At 38.4% G+C, this 6,393-nt stretch overlaps 1 pseudogene; it reads right to left on the bottom strand.

The window, feature by feature from the left end:
• Nucleotides 1-256: 256 nt before the first annotated feature.
• Nucleotides 257-6,156, bottom strand: LOC117368837 (annotated as a pseudogene).
• Between the last annotated feature and the right edge of the window lie 237 nt (nt 6,157-6,393).

Consider the following 6,393-nt stretch of genomic DNA (forward strand, 5'->3'; position numbering starts at 1 on the left):
GTGGCACAGTGGTTGGATCTACAGCCTCAGCACCTGGGGTTGTGGGTTCAAATCCAGCGCTGCTCCTTGTGACCCAGGGCAAGTCACTTAATCCTCCATAGCCCAGGTACATTAGATAGATTGTGAGCCCATCGGGACAGAGAGGGAAAATACTTGAGTACCTGATTGTAAAAAACCGCTTAGATAATCTTGATAGGCGGTATATAAAATCCTAATAAACTTGAAACTTGAAACTTTGCTAGAGCCCACAGTCCTCTCAACAGCCCAGCTTCTGCAGCTCCCTCATTCTGCCTATCTGGATCCTCTGATGTTCAGATATTGTAAGGATTTTATACTCCCTGAGAAGCCATCCAGGGTTTCCAGTTGGTTGTCTCCGTACATGAAGGGTCTGTAGCTGGACCAGTCCTTCCAAGCTTTCCAGGTGTTCTGATCGCATTTTGAGCCAGGTAGAGGTTGCACAGGTTGGGCTGAAGGACTCCTGCTGTGCTGTCTAGCCTGTTGCCTCGGAGTTCTAGAGTCTGCAGATTTTCCAGCTTCGCACAATTCACTCTAGAGAATGTGGATATTTCATTCCCATTAAGATTAAGCAAATCCAGACTGTGGTGGCAGATGCCTCCAAGCTCCCTGATGTGGGTATGGCTAAAGTTGTCAACCTGCAGATAGGGCATTTCATTCAATTGTATGTGCATAAGCACGTTATGGGCTGCTTTCAACCACAGCAGATAGGTGAGGGAGTTCAGAGCTGAAATGTCCTGCAAGTGGTTCTGAGAGACGTTGACATAATGCAAATGAATATATGACGAGAAGAGGTTGATGTCCGTCAAGTCATGATCCCTCAGCTTCACTTTGACGTAGGTTAGCTTTAAAGTTAACTTTTATTTTTACATCAATATGTAACATTCAAAGTCAAACTATGGAAGCATATTTTCAACATATTTTCAGTTAAGTATCACTTGCTTAAATTAACTTGTGTAGTGAAGTGTTTGCATTCAAGTTAAATAGATTGCTGTGGATCTGCAAAGCTGCTTCAAGCAAAGCTATCAGTCTTTAGCAGCCTCAAATTGTAAGTCAGAAATTAATGCAGACATGTCTGCATACTGTACATCACTCTGTGTAGCTATAGGATAACTTGTTATTGAGGGCACTCTGGACTTCGTCACCAAGCGATGTCTTATAGTTGAACTTCAGCTTCAGCAGGTACTTCAGATTGACCTGAGCACCTCATATTCATTATAAAGCAGACTGGTATTGCTGATGCACGTACAACTCCTTTCCTAAAGGAACTTCCCCACCATTGAGGGTAATGCAAGAGCAGGGTCAAGAGCTGTTTCTTCCCATACTTTTTCACACTATGTTTCCCCTTAGGCAATTTAGTTATTTCGGAGGCTGATTTCAGTTTATCTATGTTCCAAGGGCCACCTTGCCAAGTAAGCCTATGGGATTTCCAGGGAATGCATGACAATAGTTGGCACTTTTGGAGACCAAGTCCTGCAAAAATAGATGCCTTTGTCAAACATATAGCCAGTCACAGGAGCTTCAGGTGGAGCAATACACATACCCTGGGACAGAATACCTGCAAAGTTGTTTGTGCGGGAACTGTGCCAGAGCAGCTTACCATTGTGCATTTCCTGAAATGGCGTTGTAGCGCTGGCGTAGACCTCCCCAGACAGGGCCACATAGAAGGCCACGCATGATTCCTGACGCAATTCCCGCCTCCATCAACCAGATCCACAGTGAGCCAACCCAAGTCTCACTCAGAAACCAGGTATTTTTAGCCAAAATTATTCCAGGGTGATGTCACTATATTCACATTATTGATTCTTTAAAGCTGCTCTGTACAGTTGGATATCACATTACCACACTAAAGTAAGGCATCAGCAAGTAAACCCATTATATTATCCACTCCCATTTTCCTGACTTCATAGGGTCTTCCAGAAATTGACAGCTTCCACATCTAATCACGTACCGATCCTTATATCCAATAGGGAGTGTTGAAATTGGCATTAGGGCTAGGAATCTATGATAGAATATTAACATTGCATGCTTTTTTTTTCTTTTATAAAAAATAACCGTCTCCACTGTGTCCCTCAATTGTAAATTATATAAACATTGAAACGGTTAAAATATAGATAAATCAAAGGGAACAAAAGTTATTTTCTTACTAGACCAACATTAAGCCCCCAAAAAACATGCTCCAAGAATTATGACATCCTCTTCTTCTGCACATTTGTCAATGTACTCCTGCAACTTTCCTGGCTCCTCATAGTTGACAGTCTTATTTAAGTGAATTACTCTCATCACCGCTGGGTAGAAGAGCACATACTTTGCTCTTATCTGCCGAAGTTGTGGGTGGAGCATTAGAAATTGTTTTCTTACACTCATAGTCTTCAGGGCAAAATCAGGTAAGAGATCTTTGAATCCTGCCATTTAATATTTTGTTTTTCTTTGGCCATCTACAGTATTTCCATTACCTGGGAAAAACACAGCAATTTAAAAATTATCGGCCTGGGCTCTTTAAAGCCATTATTTTTCCTTAATGAGCTTCTGTGAGCCCTCTCAAATTCTAATGGCTGTGAAAACTTTAATGAGAGGGTTTTCAGTAATAAGTCTTTCAAAAACTTTATAAAATCTGAACTTTCAGTCCCCTCCGGAATATCAATCACTCTTACACTTTTCCATCTCCCCCTGTTGCTCAATCTTCCAGCTCTTTTGACAAATATAAAACAGCCTTATGATCAGACTGGCACTGTAGCAATTTGGTCTCAAGTCTCTACTCCAGTGTTCTGCAACCTTTTTATACCTATGGACCAGCAGAAATAAAAGAATTATTTTGTAGACTGGCATCGGTCCGTGGACCGGCGATTGAAGAACACTGGGCTAAGTTGTGGGACAGACCCCACCCATCTCTACCCAATCTCCACCCCAGACCCCGCCCCTATAATAGTACTAATTGTAACACTATTTTTTCCATTCATTTTTCACAGATACACAATATAATCTTATTAACAACACATAATGGTTAACCACAAAATTAAACTACACAAAGCACACTGACAGCAGATGTAAATTCTCAAAATTGACATAATTCAATCACTAAATTCAAAAATAAAATCATTCCCCCCTAAACTTTGTTGTCTCCCTCCCTCCATGCTATGCCTTACCTTCTGGTCTGCTCCCGCCTGGCCATTTAATGCCGTCCCCGGTGTTATCTTCAGGCTAGATCCCTCTTCCTCACTGATGCAGTGCACAAAGCTGCGGGCAGTGGCTCCCTCTAACGTTGGAATGTCAGAGAGAAGGTTTCTGGTTCAGGCGCAGGACGCACGTAGGAGCCGTTGCCCGTGGCTTTTGCACTGAATCAGTGAGAAAGAGGGAGCTAGCTCGAAGATAACACAACAACTATAACCCTGAAAAAATCTGCCAATCAAATCAAAACTAAGTTTACTAGAAAAAACTGGACAGAATTCCGGTTCTCATGGAAAAGATGTTTGGAATATAAGAAAAAATACTCAATTAAAAACTAATGGCAACAAGTCTTATTCATAAATGACAAACAATCAAGAAAGACTTGAGAAATATCATGTAGCTTGCACAACAAGAAAACTTTCACTCAAATATTCTTGTCAAGATTATAGAGCTCTCAGACACCCGTACTGTCTAATCAATAATGATTGTTCCAACAGTCATAACAGGGTGGTAATATCTTTCATTGAGCTCTATGTAAATGTGCAAATCTTAGAATAAAGTGCAATAGTGTGTAAACTTTTCAAATTGAAAGTGCTTGTAATGACTTATCTTTTTAAAGTGCCTGTGCCCTACGGGACCCATTTCACCGTACAATCGGCTTCTTCAGGGGTCAAATGTCAGGCATGTAAACTATAAGACACAAGGACAGAAAACACAATTTAAGATTATAATCTTAAAACGCCAAAGATATAAAAATTAAAAAAGCGAGGTTACTTACTGAGCAGCTCTGTTTTCATCGGCATTAAGCAACAAAATGGCGCTGGCACTACTAGGACGCGATTTTAAATGGCCCTCATTAATTATTCATACAATTTTAAAGAGCCTCACTTGTACTAATAAACTTATATACTAGTTAAAAATATATGTTTGACAAAACACGCTAGAAGAAAGAACTCCATTCTACAGTCGTATTTATACCCCTTGGTTTAACAGTACCCAGTTTAAAGATCCAGCGTGTTTCTCTTTGCAGCAGTCGTCTTTGTCTATCCCCTCCCTGAGCATTAGGAATTTCTTTATCTATGCAAAAACACTTTAGATCTTCAAACTTGTGATTCGTCTCTGCACAATGATCTACTAAAGGAACATTCAGCCTTTCACGTTTTAGATTGGATTTGTGTTCAGTCATCCTGATTTTAAATGGACGTATTGATTTTCCCACATACCACTTGTTACAGGGGCAAATGATGACATAAATGATGTGGTCTGAAGTACATGTTAAAAAGTGTCTAATCGAATATATTTTATTATCAATAGGATTTTTAAATTCTTTTATGTTCACTGTTATGGAACAGATAGTACACTTTCCACATTTAAAAAACCCCCAAGGAAGTAAGTTATTCTCTATTTTATAATCCAATCTGTTCAGAGCATGGGAACAGTACATCTCTCAGATTCTTGTCTCTAGAAAATGCTATACATAAATCAATGTCTTGAAAGATTGGATGAGTTTTCATAATCTTCCAATTGGTTTTTAAGATGTTAGCCACATCATTACCCTGTTTTGAGTACTTCAATATGCATGTCATCATTTTTTCTGTGTACTCGGTGCTGTTCTGACACTTTTTCTCTAATAACCATTCACGTTGATAATATTTGGCTCTTTTGAAAGCTCATTTCAGTACTTTTTTCGGATACCCCCGATCTTCCAGTTTTCTCATCAGAGATTTCACTCGGTGATTAAAAATCTTCAAATTTGAACAATTACGTTTTAATCTCAAAAATTGTGAGAATGGTAAGTTATTTTTTAAACTAACCGGATGGCAACTGCAATAATCTAAGAAGGTGTTCCTGTCAGTGGGTTTCGTGTACACGTCAAAATCAAAATGATCATTCTCTTGTGTTATAAGCACATCCAAGAAATTAATCTGTAAACAGGAATATTTTATTGTGAATTGTATGTTGTTGTCACAGCTGTTAAGCCAGTGTAAAAAGCTTTCTAAATCTCTGTCAGTACCAATCCATAACATCAATATATCGTCTATACTGTATATCTAAACCAGCTCTTTATGTTGGTACTGAACGGAGAATTGTCAATCCATGTTGTTTCAAAATCAGCCATGTACAAGTTGGCTACCGATGGGGCAAAAACTGCTCCCATGGCCACTCCTTTTTTCTGTTTGTAAAACTTTTTATTATACATGAAAAAATTTTCTTTCATAGCTAGACTGGCTAAACTGTATAAAAACTCAGTAGGGATAGTATGTGGTCTTGTTCTTCTTTCAAAAATCTTTTTCAATAACTGTAAAGCATCGTCTTGTGGAATCGATGTGTATAGAGAACACACATCTAAAGTCACTAGAGTGACTGGGAACACATCTTTAGGGATTTCTTGTAATTTAACTATCAAATCCCTTGAGTCTTGAATGAATGATTTTATTTTTGGGATTTCATATTTTAAGAATTCATCTAAGAATCTTGAAAGAGGTTCAAAGAGCGAACCCCTAGAGGACATTATAGGTCTCCCTGGAGGATCATCTAAGCCCTTATGTATTTTCGGCAATACATAAAAGATTGGAGTAATAGGAAATTGTTTGTTTAAATACTTGTGATCTCGTTTAGTCAAAAAACCTTCTTCAGGCCTATGTCTGTTAATTTTGAGATTTGTTTTTGTAATCTCTTTGTTGGATTCAGAGTTAATTTTTCATATACTCCTTCTTCATTCAACTGTCTTTCTATTTCACCATTATATTTGCTAGTTTCTAATAGCACAATGGCACCACCTTTATCTGCTTTTTTAATAGTAATAGAACTATCTGCTTTAAGATTTTCTACAGCTAAACGTTCTTCTTTACTTAAATTATCAAAATAATGGGATTGCATTTGTGCCCAATCTTCAATGTCCTTAAGTACACAGTGTTTGAATGCATTCACCAAAGGAAAAAGGAGTGGCCATAGGAGCAGTTTTTGCCCCATCGGTAGCCAACTTGTACATGGCTGATTTTGAAACAACATGGATTGACAATTCTCCATTCAGTACCAACATAAAGAGCTGGTTTAAATATATAGACGATATATTGATGTTATGGATTGGTACTGACAGAGATTTAGAAAGCTTTTTACACTGGCTTAACAGCTGTGACAACAACATACAATTCACAATAAAATATTCCTGTTTACAGATTAATTTCTTGGATGTGCTTATAACACAAG

The sequence above is a fragment of the Geotrypetes seraphini genome, chromosome 11 (genome assembly GCF_902459505.1).
Source record: "Geotrypetes seraphini chromosome 11, aGeoSer1.1, whole genome shotgun sequence".
In the NCBI taxonomy this organism is placed as follows: Eukaryota; Metazoa; Chordata; class Amphibia; order Gymnophiona; family Dermophiidae; genus Geotrypetes; species Geotrypetes seraphini.